Source organism: Pelodiscus sinensis, chromosome 27 (genome assembly GCF_049634645.1).
Source record: "Pelodiscus sinensis isolate JC-2024 chromosome 27, ASM4963464v1, whole genome shotgun sequence".
NCBI lineage: Eukaryota > Metazoa > Chordata > Testudines > Trionychidae > Pelodiscus > Pelodiscus sinensis.
In genome coordinates this window covers 5,554,356-5,571,852 of record NC_134737.1, presented here as the reverse complement: position 1 = coordinate 5,571,852, position 17,497 = coordinate 5,554,356, and the positions used below count along the sequence as shown (strand labels likewise).

Below are 17,497 nucleotides of genomic sequence, written 5' to 3'. Positions count from 1 at the left end.
GAAAAGCCAGGACTGCCCCCCTCCCCAATCTTTCCTCCTCCTTGGACTAGAGAGAGGTTGTGGAAGAGGTGGAAAAACCTCTGTGGGGTCAGCAGCTAAGCTGGCTTCATTGTGAACAATCAGGCCAGGTCTACAGTAAAGGGGAAGGTTGAATCAAGATACACAACTCTAGCTATGTTTATTATGTAGTTGGAGTCGGCATATCTTGATTCAAGTGTCTCCATTGTCCCCACAATGGGAAACTGATGGGAGCAAATACTCTTGTCATCTTCCCTTACTCCTCACAGGAGCAGGAGTTATTGTTAGGTAACAAAGAAATAGCATCTATGGTCTGTGAACTCCTGAGAACACAGCTGTCTCCTTGCTCAAGGAGAGAGTGAATGTAGGAGCATGTTCTGGTTTGTGCACATGTGTGTTAAATGACACGTGTGCATAACATCATGCGAGCACCCATGCGTACATTGACACACAAGTGCACCTGTATGCATTGGTGTATGTGTGAGCACAACTGTATTAATATGTGTAAACAAACACACTGATGACTACTGAACTCATTCCCCGTGTTACTTGCAGTCAAATCCTGAGACTGAGTTCAGTTCCTTCGCTGTAAACATGGCATTTATGCAGAACAAGCCCCAGCGAGTACAATCAGCTGTTGTGTAAATTGCTCTTTGTCTGATGCCTCCATGACAAGACTGAAGATTGAACCTAAGACTTAGCTCACTGGAAACCCCCTTTTCTCCTGCTGCGTATTATGAACCGTGCCCAGGAAGAGTGTCATTTTCCAGGTCTACAACCTGCGCTGCTCAGTCTACAAGATCCAGGCACTCAAGAGGCTGGAAGAGAATTTTATCAAACCTCTGATGCTTTCCACCTGAATTTGCAGGAACAATATGAGACTGAACATCATACGACCCGCAGAAGGGAAATGAACAGCACTGATGTGAAGGAGAATCCAAGTGAGTACCACCGAAATTCACTCCACTTTATGGCTTTGTGCAGCCAAGAGGCCCTTAAAGGAAAGAGAGTTTGAGGCAGTTAGTGTTTGCCGGGTGCTGTCCAAGGAATAAAGAGGACAAAAGCAACGTAATGTGCAATATGGATTGCACTTCAACCAGCGAAGAAAAGGGTTCATAATCTCCCTGGTGCAGGTTTGATTTAGAACAATGAGTGTGCTCTAAGTTTTGATTCTTGATACGGGGTCAGGATTTACATAAATTGACGTCTGTTGAGAAGTGCACTCACTCCAACTCTTGGCTAACCCTAATGAATGTCACGATCGAGTGTTGAAACCAGTTTCAGACTAGTGAGGTGTGTTTGTGTCCATCTGCATGTCTATCTCGTAAAGATTTTTATCCTGGCTTCTCAGGGGTGCAAGAGGAGAAAAATCGCCTTTCTTTGTAAGTCCATATCAGGGTGAAATGTTGGCTCAGCTGAAGTCAATAGTAAAGCTCCCATTGACTTCATTTACACCACTGATGTGAGCATAAGAATTGCAGGACTGGATCAGATCCAGGGATTCTCCAGTCCCATATCCCATCTCCGACAATGTCCAGAACTAGCTGCTTCAGAGACAGGTGCAAGAAGCCCTGCATTAGGCAGTGAAGCGGCCACCTCCCCACAGGGGAAGATTCTGCCTAAGCCCTCCTTAGTGCCTCAAACATGAAGGCTTATATCCTTTCCAGATGAAAGATGACCTTGATTGCACTGAGATTTGAAAACCATTATGCATGATAATTAATAACTCCGCTTTGCGCCGCAATCCAAAGGTTTCAAGCCACTCTGCCGGCTGCTGTTCTTTCTGCTCACGTTCTGTGTGAGTTCAGTGACAGCAGGCTGATGGTGGTGCTGTGTAATTAAATGGGGTCTCCCTATATTTTTTTTCGCACCAACCGCAGATCCTTCTAAGATAGAAACCACCTGTCCAGACGTACCATTTCTCCAGAGTGATTCTGATCAGAAAGAGCACAGTTCAGCAGGCCAAGGTAGCCCAAGGAATGGTTAATGAGATAGAAGAAACTCCCTCCCCTATAGATCATCAGGTCAGGGGCTCAGTTCAGTTAGGGTGCATGCTTCTCTCCACCAATATCAGCCCTACCTGTCCAGGATTGAAGGAATCCTGGAGGATAGCCTATGCTGTCCCCAGTTGATGGTCTCACGCTACGGCTGGTGTTAGAAATATTATGGGGTTGTATATTGGGAGGAAGCAATGTTCTCTCTAATCTTTTCCATCCCCGTGTGGATTTTTTTTTTACATCCAGGTGCAGAATACATTTTGTCATGTGCATCAAGCCATGTGAGAATGTGAACCACCAGAAGAAACACAAAACCTAGCTGTGGCTGCTCTGCTAATCAGCTGGGCAGCACTGGAATCTCTCCTGAGCGGCTGCCCAAGCGCTCGGCTTACAGGGAATACTGGGGGGAAGTTTGGATTGCCGCTGCTTGTGTTGTAGCTATGCATACAGACTGAGTGTATTGGTATCCAGGGCTGCCCATCTCAGCATGAAAACCGCAGGCTGAAAATGCACTTAAAAATAAAAATATTAAAGTCACCGAGAGAATCTGCACGGAGGGAGTGAAAGAGGCTGGGGAGAGAGGAGTGAGATGAAAAGATCCAGTATATCCGCACTGTGGTGGGAGACAGCAGAACTACCATTGTGCAGGGAAACAGGACCAATATATGCATGGTGCAACAGGAAGAAGCTGTGATGTAGCCCTGGAGCTGATGGTTTCTGCATCACTCCCTCTGTTTGCATTCTTTCACCTTTTCTGCTGGTCTGCACTGCCTGGATGCACAGCTGATTTGCAGCTGCTTTCTTTTTCTGTCTACGTAAACAGAAAGCAAACTGTTGGAGGGTAAAACAGGTTGTACCAGTTCCCACTAATACTCTACCTTTCAGCAGATAAGTGGCATGGGAAAAAACATTTGGATAAAGGTGTGTTATCTAGCATGGCACAGGTGTGTGCAGGCCCGGTTTAGAAATTCCCCTTTTGCAAAATACAAAGGGCAAAATCCCTCAGCTGATCTAAATTGGCACAGCTTCGGTGAAGTAAGTCAGCTACTCTCATTTACGTCAGCTAAAGATGGGGCACATCATTTCTATTAAAGGACATGGCTTGTGCCTGGCTATTAAATGAAAATTCAAAATGATCTGGATAAGCTAGAGAAATGGTCTGAGGTAAATGGGATGAAGTTTAATAAGAACATAAGAATGGCCAAACTGGGTCAGACCAAAGGTCCATACAGCCCAGTACCCTGTCTGCTGACAGTGGCCAATGCCACTTCCTTTTATTTGTTTTAAACTTGCTGCCCATTAGTTTCATTAGGTGGCCCCTAGTTCTTACATTATAAGAACAAGTAAATAATTTTTCCTCATTCGCTTTCTCCACACCACTCATAATTTTATAGACCTCTCTCATATCCCCCCTTAGTCTCCTCTTTTCCAAGCTGAAAAGTCCCAGTCTCTTTAATCTCTCCTCATATGGGACCCGTTCCAAACCCCAAACATTTTAGTTGCCCTTCTCTGAACCTTTTCTAATGCCAGTATATCTTTTTTGAGATGAGACCACATCTGTACGCAGTATTCCAAATGCAAACCCAATTCTTTCAGAATAGTAATAGAAATGTAGCCGTGTTAGTCTGGTGTAGCTGAAGCAAAATATTTGATCTGAGGAAGAGGGTCTGGCCCATGAAAGCTCATCATCTAATAAACCATCTTGTTAGTCTTTAAAGTGCTACATAGTCCTATATTTTCCAATTCTTTCAGTCTTCCCTCATAGCTCATGTTTTCTAGACCTTTAATAATTTTTGTCCAAGGACAAATGCAAAGTATTCCATTTAGGAAGGAGCAATCAATTTCACACACACAGAATGGGAAGTGATTGTCTCAGAAGAAAAACTGCAGAAAGGGACCTAGGGGTCGTAGTGGACCACAAGCTAAATATGAGTCAACAGGGTGACACTCTTGCAAAAAAAGCAAACATGGTTCTGGGATGCATTAACAGGAGTGTTGTGAGCAAGTCACAAGAAGTAATTGTGCCATTCTACTTTGTGTTGATTAGGCCTCAGCTGGAGTACTGTGTGGCACCGCATTTCAAGAAAGATGTGGATAAACTGGAGAAGGTCCAGAGAAGAGCAACAAAAATTATTAAATGTCTAGAAAACATGAGCTATGAGGGAAGACTGAAAGAACTGGGTTTGTTTAGTTTGGAAAGGAGAAGACTGAGAGGGGACATGATAGCAGTTTCAAGTGTGTAAAAGGGTGTTACAAGGAGGAGGGAGAAAAATTGTTCTCCTTAACCTCTCATGATAGGACAAGAAGCAATGAGCTTAAACTGCAGCAAGGGAGGTTTAGGTTGGACATTGGGAAAAAATTCCTCATTGTCAGGGTGGTTAAACACTGGAATACATTGCCAAGGGAAGTTGTGGAATCTCCATCACTGGAGATATTTAAGAACAGGTTAGGCAAACACTTGTCAGGGATGGTTTAGATTCTGCTTAGTCCTGCCATGAATACAGGGGTCTGGACTTGATGACCTCCAGAGGTTCCTTCCAGTTCTGTGATTCTATGATTAAGGTAGAGGGGATGCTTTTGATTTTATTTTAACTAATTAATTGCATTACAACCTTGGCAGCACCCTAGAACTGTGAGCATTTCCCACCATACCAAAGCTTTGGGTTCATGCTACAGAATGAGGCAGGCACTTTTTCTATGTGTGTATGTACAGCACCCAATACAATGAGGTTCTGATCCTGTTTGAAGTGTCTGGACATTAGTGTAATATGAACAATATCAAGAACCAGGAGATTTGGATCATATAATCCAACCAGCTCACCCTCCTGGCCTGTGCAGGATTGTTTCTGACAGTGTGTTTTCTATTGCTTTGGTTGGTCTGGTTTTTAACCACAGCAGGCAATGACCTCTCCACATCTCCTTTGGCAAGGGCTTCTCATATATCTCTGTTCCAAAAGGCAATAGATTTATTCTAATAGTCATCCTCAATTATCCTTTTCTTAAGGCTCTGGGATGATTCCCAATAGATGCTGAGATTTCCAGAGAAAATCATGCAAAAAAGGCAAACATGAATATATGACCAACATCACCACTGTGGCCTGCCAATCCAGACATCAAGGATACATAATTGCTGTCACATGGAGGATACGAGTCACTTTTGTTAAACAAACCAGGCCATTGGTGTGAGCCTGATTATAATGGCCCGTAATATACCTCTCTGCGCTGTTTTCCTTGGATTAGACTGAAGTTTATTCTGCTGTGCAAGGCCAAAAGCTAATTGGGTATTTGCATATGAAACATTCCAATCTCTTCCTGGTTAAGGGCAAGGATTTGGACTGCAGGCCAGACAGTTTCTTAACATCGAAAAGTACATTTATCCATGCAGAGGGTGATACAAGTGTAGTTCTTGTGAAGGATTTTGCTGCTATGGAGTCTCAGTGTGCATTCATAGCTGCATGCTGGGCACGTCTCCCTTCCAGTCATCATTCACCTGGGAGAATCTGTCATGGAATTCCTCTTAGCCAACATACAATGTTAAATGCAAATGCACATTTTGTCTTCATTACTTGGAAATTATTTTCCCCAGTGATTGTCCATGTTCCGGTGGTTACATATTACTTATATTGTGTTAGTGCATCTGAGCCCCATTGGGCTAAGATGTGTACAGACAAAGCACAAAAAAACCCAACACCTGGGTAGGCCCAGGAATCTCCCTTCCCATATTAAACTAGCCTTGTATGAAACTCAGAAGTTCACCACTGTTGCTGATAAAGAATTAATTCAATTAAGTTCTTATATGGTGTCCACCCCTGTGGATGCAGATTGTCTGTGAGAACGGCCTCTAGATTTGCGTTTGCTTTAAAACCTCTAGTCTATTAGCTAAAGCAAGAAAAAAAAGGCTAATTCCCTCATTAAAATATGAGCCACTAAAATTATAGGTGCATTTAATAGCACTGTTGATAGACCCTACATTCGAAGTGGTTTAGTAGCAGTGGGATATTAATATTTACTAGGAACTTGCTGTGTGAAACAAGGTCTCTGAGTGCAACATGTCGCTTTTCAGGAAAAAAACAACAACATTTTTATTTTTTTGAATTGCAGGTGTGTTTAAAGCAGGGGAAGATGGTCTGCTACCCACAGTCCAACTGTACCATTCATGGAATCCCCACAACCCCAAGAATGCTTCAGTTGCTCTAGGCCCAGTTTTCCTGTGAAGCAGATTTCTGGGCCATGCAGTCATGAGAAACAGACATGCGCCATCTCTTCCCTGGCACAAAAGAATAATTGTAGCCTGTGGTGAAAATTGGATAACAGTAAAATGTGAGGGCACTGCCTGGAATACTGAAGGGCAGCTTTTAATGGGAATGAAGAGCTGGTGGGAGGGAGCTCTACACACAACATCTGAGTAGAGATGTAAGAAGAGTCAGTTTTGTGGTTAGAGAAAGGGATAGGATGTCAGGATTCCATGTTCGTTTGTTTTTCCTCAGCTCTGCCACTGCCTGTATGTGCAATTGTGGATACGTCTGTGCCCTTCGGATTCCCTCATCTGTAACATGGGAACAGTAATGCATATGGGATGTAGACGGTGTAAGAATCTTCAACGGCTGGCTAAGAACAGACTTCCTCCTCTACAGGTGGGTGGCGAGTCTGAATGCACTAATATTTTTGAAGTGCTTTGAGATTCTTGGTTTAAAAACATTATAGGCGGGGGCATAGGAATCATCCTGGGATCTTCCACTTGGTCGTCCTTTCTATTTTTATATTTTTCTTCTTCTTCCAGTAAAAAACCTTTTAAAAAACCCCTCCCAAGGGATGATCTTAGCTATACCATTAGAATTCCATTGGAGACGTTCCAGATTGGCACCAGTACAACTAAGATCAAGAGCTAGCCCCAGGATTACCTAAGAATTGGTAAACACCTGTTCTTGCTGTACAGAGGAAGGTGCTAAAGCGCCCCTCCCAAACTCCATTGGTGCAGCTCTGTGAATGAATCTTAAGGAATTGGTATTTGCTAGCAGTACAGAAAGTGCAGGGTCAGCACACTGCCCAGTCTAATCCATTAGTCATTAACTCTTGCTCTTAACAATGGCCATTGTCAAGGGAACATTACTTGATCATCAAAGCATTAAAATACTGCGCACGGTTTGTAATTTCACCAAATTCACTTTCTTTTTTAAAAAAGATTGCCACCATCAAGCTGGTCACCTTTTCCAGGAATGTGAACAGAATTGATCACCTCCATGGAGAGAGAGCAGTTTCTTTTTATTCTTTTATTTGGAATGGACTTTTGCATCTGCTCTAAATATTGAGTCGCATGAGCTGGGAATACAGGGATTAATGGTTGCAAACTGACTCCTTTCCAACTCAAAAGGAGCTAATAATAATAATCGTGGCAACTTCCTTGAGTTTTAATAATATATTATTGGGCAAATTCCCAAAATCCAGCAAAATGCGATGAACATTTTTAAAAGCAGACTGTGCTTCCCTTCCCTCCCTTTGGCGTCAGGTGAAAATGGAAATTGCATGTTATTGCACCTTGCAAGAATATGAGGTACAATGGATTTCTTTCCACATCACAAAACATTAGCACCCCTTGGTCTTTCTTTCTATTTTTCCAAAGCAAGACCTGTTCCAGACAAAGTCAATCTAAGGTGGACTTATGACAGTCTTGAGCGATGCTATTTCTAGATGTTCTTGAGTTTCTAGGTGCCTTCAACATCATTCAAACTAAATAACAGGTGACAGTGATGCAATAGAGCAAGAATGTTTCCCCCCAATGCCTTTTAAACCCATGCACCACAAAAACAATGAATTAAACAAAGCAATGCAGTGCCTTGTATGGACACGGGTAGTGACCATTGTTTGCTGAGCCATAGCCAATGGGCATCCTCAGAGGTTAGAATCAGTTATATCATGAGTAAGGCTAAGATTTCATCATGGATAATTTTAGTAAGTCACAAACGATAAAGAAAAATTCACGGAAGCCTGTGAGACGACTCTAATTTTTACTAACAATATCAGTGACAAAATGGGGAATGGCGGTGGCTGGGCAGCTGGGCCACCCACGGGGGCTCGGAACTCTGTAGGCATCGGGGAGCTGGAGTCCCGCTATCCCGCCGCCCACAGCGAGTCCCCCAGTGGCAGCCAACAGCTATGGGATGCCTGCACTGCACACGGCAGTTCGGAGCCTTGAAGGCTGGAGGTGAGAAGGTTTCTGAAAATCACACATGCCGTGACTTCCACGTCCTCTGTGACAAAATCATAGCCTCAGTCACGCGCAGGGAGGCTGAGTGGGAACCAGGGGCTACTCCCTAACCTTTTTTGAAAGATGCCACAGGCTCATCATTTTCTCTATGCCAAGTCACCAGAATGGGTCAGATGTAGACTTCTCTTCTGTACAGAAGTATTTTGCTTATTTAGCTGCCTTGTTAAGGCCTTTTGCTGCAAAAGGAAGAAAGCGGTAGGATGATAATTAACAATGAAAACCCGAGCCTGTTTCTGCAAAGCTTTACCGGCACAATTAAATGTCATGCGTTTGAGTAGCCAAATTCAGTGGCCACAACTGATCTGCTCACCAACAAAGTAAAAGCAAGGTTGAGGCTCAATAAGGGAATATTCATGACCCAGATCAGCCTCCAAGAGAGGCTCTGATTTCACTTTGGCTGTGTCTAGACTGGCCGCTCGAATTTCTGCAAAAGCACTGACAATCTCATGTAAGATTGTCAGTGCTTTTGCGGAAATACTATGCTGCTCCCGTTCAGGAAAAGTCTTTTTCCGAAAAACTTTTGCGCAAAAGGGCCAGTGTAGACAGCAGAGATTTGTTTTCCGCAAAAAAGCCCCAATTGCGAAAATGGCGATTGGGGCTTTTTTGCAGAAAAGCGCATCTAGATTGGCACGGACGCTTTTCCACAAAAAGTGCTTTTGCGGAAAAGTGTCCTGCCAATCTAGACGCGCTTTTCCGAAAATGCTTTTAACTGAAAACTTTTCCGTTATAAGCATTTCCGGAAAATCATGCCAGTGTAGACATAGCCTTCAAGTTTAATTTGATATTAGGAAAACCTTTGCCCTCCTAATGGGTTTATAACAAATAACTGACTAGCTAAAATTCACATTTGTCAGCCCTACCAGAGAATAGGAGTTTTTACTTAGAACTAAAAGCTGAAGGTTTTGGTCACACCTTAGAAGAGTTTACTTATGTAAAATCTTCTCAGAATTGAAGCGTTGCTGCAGAGTCCTTTCACAAAAGGGATAATGAGTAAAATGACTAAGTAAGAAAGGACTGCAGGAGGATTAATGACATGAAGAGGGTAGGAGGATCAGCTTGCTGCTGATGTGAAGCAGAAACAGGACAGTGAAAATTGGGTAAAGCAGCAGCTGCCATCTCTTTCTGTCTCCTTTTCCAACATTGCTAACTAACATCTAGCACTTCTGTGTTTGGTAGGACCTTTTCTTCTGAGGATCTCGACCAGTGTTCCCGCTAATCTTTTTCATCCATGTGTGGAATGATATTTTATGTGCACTGAGGCATGTGTGAATGTGCACAATCAGTAGAAACAAAAAATACAATGCCGCCACCCCCAAAAAATCCCCAACACCTAGCTATGGGTGCTCTGCTTATCAGCTGGGCAGCATCTTAATTTTCCTACACAAGCTCATAACCAACAGGGAACACTGATCTTGATGGGTTTCGCATGGACACTTGAAGAATTTCTGCACCCTTCTGAAGGTAATTGTTATTACAGACATTTTACAGATAGGAAAACAAGTACAAAGCAATAGTAACTTTGTCTTGGTCACATTGGAAGGTCACTAGAGAAGCTTGATTCCCCATTCGTGACTATAATTACTAGACCATACCCCTTTCTATGCAATGTAACATTCTTAACTTCTGAGAATTCAGCCAATAGGCTGCATTGGCAATATTCAGGAATTAACGTAGCAGAATATTGGATATTCCAGTGGGATCCACTAACATGTGCATTTAGAGTGATGAACTTTTATTGGCTGGAGAAGGAAATGCAACATGTCTAGAGGGATGGAATATGTCCAATGTATTTTGGGGGGCTGTGAGTGAGCAATAGATCATTTCAAATGCTAGTAATACCTGCCAACTTGAGCACCTATGAAAGTGAGGAAATTCTTCGGGTTCTGAATCAATGTCCCGTTTAGGGCATTGAATGAGTAGAGAATAAATAATCATCATTAAACTGTGATGTGCTATACAGAAAATGCCCTAAGATTTAGGATAAAATCAACTATTTGCCTATCTGTGTTAAGGTTCTGAGTACTATAGAAACCCTAGTATCTTACCACTTACAGACTAAAATAGACATCCTAATATTTTAAATCATTGTAATATGTATAACCATTAGATCATGTCTTAGGAATTACTCACGGAAGATGATTTTCAGCATGGAAAGTGAAGTGACTAATGTCAGACGTAAGACTGAAATTCACAGTACCAAGAGGAAAGCTCTCAAATGATCTGGCCTCATATTTAAGCTAAAACTTTATACTACAATATACTATTTTGCCAAATCTCATATATTTGGAATTCTTAGTTTGTGTCTCTAGATTTTCTACTTGTTGTATTTAAGCAGCTTTCTTTGCAAAGGGAATCCAATTACAGTTAAATGCCATTACAATGGCAAGCAGGGAGTCGTTTTAATCCAAAGATACTACTGTGCTGCTGATGATTATACAATAGAAAGTTTGACAAAAGCAGATATTGCACCAGGGCACATATGTTAGGATTAAATAAAAGTTTATGTTTGTTATGTATCCATAGTCTAAATGATAACACAGACCAATAATTGTGTTAGCCTATTTACTGGGCAGAGTAAAAATGTGTAGAAAAAGTCCTTCACTGATGTGACATATATGTTAGTAGAGGGTATTTCCATGATCTGGGGATAATAACGTATGACTCATTTATAGATTATGCTTCCACCACTTTGCATCTCTGTCTACTGTGCTAATATGATTGAGATTTTTTTAGTGCCCACTAAGGGAATTAGTAACACAACTCCCACTGAAGTTAGCTGGAGTGGTGTAGCTGAATTCCTTACCTGGCTTTGAAAATCTTGGCCCTTAAAAAATATACTACAACTTTCTGCACTAATGATCCAAAATGGTAATCCGATACGGATCTACAGTGTTTTCAATAATGGCTGTAGACTACACTAGTACTTTTTAAACAAGGCAAAAGTACATTTTTTTTTCTGCAGATAAGAAACAATAAAAATCTTGGGGCTAATTCTGCAGTGCTGACTTCTGCAAAACCAACAAACAAATCCACTGTGTGTCTGTGTATCTGCCTATCGTATGAATAAGACTCACTGAGTTTTCAGGCTGGAAATCTTGCTTTAAGTTCTTTTGTTTCTCCAGCCCCAACATGTAGCTCATTTGGGGATTTCATATTTTAGGGAGACAAATTATAAACATTACTCACAGTAGGTTCTGCAGACTATTTGGGTGTCGTCTTCTTTTCTCTGTTAGTCTGGTCACTTGAATTCTGTTTCCATCTCAGGAACCTGTCCTCTGAGGATCTTCTGTGTGTGGGTGTGAGTATGTCCTGCCTCCTTCTCTGTAGCCAGCAGGACACTGAATTCTGTAAGAATTGAAAGTGGTTTAAGTACTCCTCTCAACGCTAGCCCTGGACTTCTACCTGTTGAGCCTTCTTAAAGGAATATCATCCAAAAATGCAGGTAGGTAGGAATATCGCATGGGACTGTTTTCAGCTAAGCCACATTTTCGTTTTGCTGACCAGTTGGTTGTTCACATTATTGTTTACTTTTTTGATTAAAGGTTGCAATAGCATAATAGTGGTGTTGCAGTTACTATTGGACTACATGATTACTGTGAGTGTGGGACAGTGTGTGTTCGTGACCAGCCCTCTCTTGACACTCAGGATCAGGGGAAGGAATCATGCAGTGGGTATTGGAACCAGACTTAAAGGAAATTTCTATGCCTCTTCTCTTGCCAGGTGTTTGCTGGATGGGCTTCCAAAGCATGGATTTAACTGGTGCCCCTAACTCAACAACATCCTGCCTTCTTTCCCCCCTAGGTTTCCACAGTGTAGGCTTTTGTGGGCCAGCTGCAGGAAAATGGTTTGTCTTCTCCTTTCATCTGTCACTGAGTTCCCAAATGCGGGACATGGAGAGCACATGCTGAAGGTCTGCAGAGAGCAGGCGGACTGCATGATGTCTGGTTCCTCTTCCTCATTTCCAGCTGCTAACCATTCTGTCCCCACGTTCACTGTGGACAGGACAATTTTCTGTCCTCACACAAAAGTTATTAATAATGTTGCATTATTAATTGACTTGTTTCCATCTGCCCTCCTTAGCACTTTCCAAAAGTGTAAAAGAACATAAGAGTGGGTCAGAGCAATGGTCCATCTAACCCAGTCTCCTGCATTTCGAGAGTGACCAATGCCTGATCTCTGAGTGACCCATCCCCTGTTGTCCACTCCCAGATTCTGGCAGTCAGAGGCTAGGGATACTCAAAGCATGGGGTTATTACCCTGACCATGTTCACTAACAGCTATTGACAGACCTATCCTCCTATCTCCCTTCCATATCCACAACCTGAGCCTCTTTCCAAGAACTAACCAGGGCTCTTACACTCAGTAAGGTCACTGGGGGGACATTGCTAGTTACCTCTCTCTATTCTGAAAACTGGCCATTTATTACTATCCTCTGTGTTCTGTCTTTTAACCCATTATTGATCCATGAGAGGGCTTTCCCGCTTATCGTTCCTTAAAAGCCTTCGATGAGAGACCTTGAAAGTCCAAGTACACTATATCCATTGGATCACTCTGACCCGCATGTTTATGGTTCCCCTCAGAGAATTCTAATTGATTGGTGAGGTATGATTTTTCTTAAAGTCATGTTGACTCTTACCCAATGAATCGTGTTAATCTCTGTCTGGAAATTCTGTTCCTTACTATAGTTGCAAACCAATTTGCCCAGGGAGGCTTCCTAGCCTGTTGTCAGCATCAACTCTGGAGCCTTTGTAAAAAGTACTTAAGTTACAGATATATAACTGCTGGAATTCCCAGAGCACTGTTAATCAACCATGGGAAGGAGATCCCTCATCATGAATGGGATAAGGCGTGTCCATCTCTCTCTCCTGGTGACCTACACTATGAAAAAAGTCAGATTTCCGGACCTAAAAATCAGTTCCTTAAAAGCTCAATTGAAGTCGTAGGTGCAAAGTTTCCTGGAGACCTCTATGGGAGCTGAATCAGATCAACAATACAGTCTCTCTTAGCCAGCCCTCTCTTCCTGGTGGTCCTAGATATTTGCTGTGTCACACATCTTCACAACATGGGCCGATCGGGAGGCGAAGTCCTGAATGGAAGTGCTGCTAGTTATCCAGTCAAAGAAACTACCTGCTCTATGTGGGGAAGCGCATACATCTGAGATCTTCATGACACCTTTGTGGTGTGACTATGTTGTACAGCATTGAGTGGAGCTGGTCATAGAGCAGCATAAAAAAACAAGAAGATTGAGATGGAAATAGCGGAGCGAGAGACAGGGAAGAAGAGAAGGGGGAGTGAGCCTGTGTCAGCAGGTAATGTTTATGCAGACATGTTAGCTACAGTTTGTGGGACACACCTTTGATGGAGCTCACGTTTGGTCATTTCCAGTATGATGTCATTTCCTCACTGGGAAAATTAGGAGATCTAAATTTGCTAGGCATCAAGTTTTTCAGCTCTTCGGAAAATAATGTCTGTCAGTCTTTTCCAAGTTGACCCATGTAGATGGCTCCTTCCAAATAAGCAAAGCTCTGCAGGGGTGCAAGGATCTACCCATCCACATAGCCCTAATGGGGTCATGCCATGGAAGCAGGCAAAGACTGTCTTTTATTTCCATTGAGCTCATAGAGGACAGTCCATCAATGGCTGTTAGCCAGGATGGGTAGGAATAGTGCTGGGAGCCTCTGTTTGTCAGAAGCTGGGAATGGATAGCAGGGGAGGGATCACTTGGTGATATACCTGTTTTGTTCATTCCCTCTGGGGCACCTGGCATTGGCCACTGTCAGAAGACAGGACCCTGGGCTAGATGCACCTTTGGCCTGACACATTATGGACATTCTTACGTTGTCTTAAGTGAAAAATGAACAATAACTCTGCTGTCCCCTTAATGAGGAAATCTCTTCTGCTCCTTCATGAGAGAGAGGGAGTAATCAAAGATCCCTTGTTAAGTAAAGTGCTATAGGAAACCCAAACACAGTCCAGACAAAAATAAGAAAGTATCCCTTTTGAGGGATCAATCATTAATTTGCTGTATGGAAGGGCTAATGGCTCGTTGAAGCTGAAATGCAACCCTAAAGCTCCATCATTCCTTTCCACAGAGTAATAAGCAGAAAGCTGACCAGATGTAGCAGAAGAATGATCACCATGCAATGGGAGTGCTGTTTAATTTTTAAACAACATCTAGGGCAGGCCATCTTGTTTTGTTTCAGTCTTGCCAAAATCTAGGGTCATAATTCTATGGCCATGAACTTAAATTGCCAGATTTTTACAGGCGGAGCTCTGCAGTGGCATGTTAGTTTCAGTTTTGCAGGCTACGAAGCTTTCCTGTAGTTTAAAGGTTAACACATAAGAAACAAACCAACTGGCTTCTCATTGTTCTCTGTAAAGCATAAGGAAATGTCAGATTTTCATGAAGGTGCGCACAAGAGGTACAAACTGTGGATAAAACCTCCTGTAAAGTGCCACCCTAAGTGCACTTGCCCAGTCATAGGTACCCCCAGCAGATGCTCCTTACTAATGTAGATTATATGTAGTATGCCCCAGCTACGAGCTGGAGGGGACTATGTATAGGGGAAAATTTTCTAATCTTTGAAAACCTCTTAATCTCTTTTTCATAATCTTTGTGACCATTAAAGACCTCACAGTTTTGTCTTCTACGTAGGAACTTGCTGGTGTTGCATCTTGGGCTGTGTCCAGACTCAGGGTTTTTTTCGGGAAAAGTAGCCTTTTCCCGAAAAAACTTCCCCTGCGTCCAGACTCAAGCCGCGTTCTTTCGAAATTATTTCGAAAGAACGCGGCTTTTCTTTCGATGGCGGTAAACCTCATTTCACGAGGAAGAACGCCTTCTTTCGAAAGTTCCTCTTTCGAAAGAAGGCGTTCTTCAATGTAAATAGGGCTTCCTCGAAAGAGAGCATCCAGACTCACTGGGTGCTCTCTTTCAAAAAAGCTGATTGCTCTTTCGAAAGATCCGCCTGCAGTCTAGACGCGATCTTTCGAAAGAGGCTCTTTCGAAAGATGTTTTCGAAAGAGGCTCTTTCGAAAGAAGCCTGCAGTCTAGACATAGCCACGCTGAGGAAAGGAGGTGACTTTTGAAGGTTTGCTGTTTGAAAACATGGGCCTCTTTAAGACAAAACATTAAGTCCTGTAAAGATCTGCTCTTGCTCAGCCCAGCAGTTTTGGGCTTGATTCAGGAATCATTCAACAGGATACTCTGGCCTGTGTAATGCAGGAGGTCAGAGGGAGCTGTCATTCTCCTGGTCCTGCCTGGCCACCCCCAATAAATCAGTGAGTCTATTACAGGTCAAATCTCTCTAGTTCAGCATACTCTGATCCAGCAACATCCATGGTTCAGCATGATTGCAGTTAGCTAGGTGTCAATTTATCATGGGTGTGGCCAAGGTTTTGTACAGCTGCCAGTCCTGGCTCTCACTGTACTGTGCTGTTATTTAGCACTAATTTACCCCTGAATGTCGTCTTAAGAGCCCAGTGAGCAGTGGAAGTGTTGGCAATGCTGCTTGACAAAATTGACCTCCCCTCCAAATTCTCTGGTACAGCACCAATTAGGTCCCGAGGGGGCCAGACTAGAGAGGTTCAACCTATGACTGTGAAATGATCATCAAGTATTAATGGAGGGCAAAGACAAATGAAGATTTTGCTCCCTGGGCTCTGATTACAGACCTAATCAGAGATGGCTGCTCGAAATGCTGCAAACCATTTTGAATACAGTTGTGGATCAGATAGCTTTTGGTTTTAGCTTATAATTTTTTTCATAGGATCTCAGCTTCAGGCATTTTTGTCTGGTAGCAGTCATTCCAGTTCCTTGTTGGAGTTAAGAGTTTAGTAGGGGAGTGTTAGGTCTCCCACATCTTTGCCTGTGGATTGGCACCTTCTATGCAGTAGGGTTGCAGCTGCAGGTAACAGTCAAGCTCCTGTTAAGGCCATGTCTTCACTAAACAGAAGATCAATGCTACTGTGATCAATCTTTCAGAGTACGATTTAGCGGGTCTGGTTAAGACTTGCTAAATCAAACTCAGAGGGCACCCCATGTTGGTTGCCAGTACTCTTTCTTCTGCAAGGAGTAAGGGAAGCTGATGTGAGTGTTTGCTCCTATCAGCCTCCCACTGTGGAGATGGCGGGGAAACTTGAAACAAGGTATGTTGACTCCAGCTATGTAATTAACTAGATGGAGTTGTGTATCTTGATTAGACCTTCCCTTTTTGTGTAGACCTGGCCTAAGTGTTATAAGACGTACACAGGATTAGTTGTTGTCTAGGTGCAGGATGCTTTTAAATGTGCCACTTAGGCATATAAAGAAAAGATGTTCAGGATCTTAGTTTTAAAACAGCAACACCTTGGTGACTATTCACAGCAATCATCCTGTCTCCACATTCATTTTTGCCAGAACAGAGATTAACTTTGGGGTTATTTTGTTCTGTCCTCACAAAAATTATTAATAATGTTGCAGCACATGGCCACCATTTACTTGTTTACATCTGCCCTCCTTCACACCATTAGCCATTTCCAGACATTCTCTCTTCTTGGCTGTCCGCATGACCTTGTCCTGTGCTGTTTTTCTTCCATAATGTTGTTTGCACTGAGGAATAGTTTTTAAGAACATTAGTGATTAAATAGTTTGTAATTGGCACCAATTTGCCATTTGGAGAGTGTGAAAAATGAATGTAATGTACACTGTGGGTGTGTAAAAGGGATTCTGCTAGAAAACCAACTCAGTGGAGGCTATAAGTTAAAGCACTTGTGGTCTATGATATCTTACACATACAGTAAATATAATCTGATTCAAGCAATGTTACTTTGCACCTTGTTTACTGAACTATTTAGCCCATAACTAAAATCAGCAGTGAAACTGGCCCGGTGACTCGAAATTAGCTGGAATTACACAAGTGTATTTACATGCCTTTTGCTGATAAGGAAGCATCCTCCTGCCAAACTGAAGTTTTCCAGTGCATTCTGGTTTCTCAGACAACAAACCTGAGCTGTTACTTCTCAGTCCCAAGTATGATGTATAACACAGCACATAGTTCACCCATTAGAACTAAGGACATTATTTGAGTCTGAGCTACAGTCAGGCCAAAATGGTTTGATTAGCTCTGAGGTAAAGATGGATTGGAAGCAGGGATGGTTATCTAGATCCCCTTGCACCTGAGTGGCTTAGGACAGGTCTACCCTAAAGGGGAAGGTCAAATCAAAATGCACAACGTTAGCT

At 42.7% G+C, this 17,497-nt stretch overlaps 1 protein-coding gene and 1 long non-coding RNA gene across 3 annotated transcripts in view; one reads left to right on the top strand and one right to left on the bottom strand.

Annotated features, from left to right (window-relative positions):
* The window catches only part of PIGR (polymeric immunoglobulin receptor), a 39,122-nt gene extending 27,497 nt beyond the window's left edge, over positions 1-11,625 (bottom strand). For both annotated transcript variants that reach the window (XM_075909935.1, XM_075909936.1), the window contains exon 1: positions 11,467-11,625. The gene's annotated coding sequence lies outside the window, so the exon portion shown is untranslated. The remainder of the gene's footprint in view (positions 1-11,466) is intronic.
* On the top strand, positions 760-9,869 carry LOC142820871 (uncharacterized). Its single transcript, XR_012897818.1, has 3 exons — positions 760-959; positions 6,503-6,649; positions 9,457-9,869. It is a non-coding gene; the product is annotated as an uncharacterized LOC142820871 (long non-coding RNA).
* Positions 11,626-17,497: the final 5,872 nt, after the last annotated feature.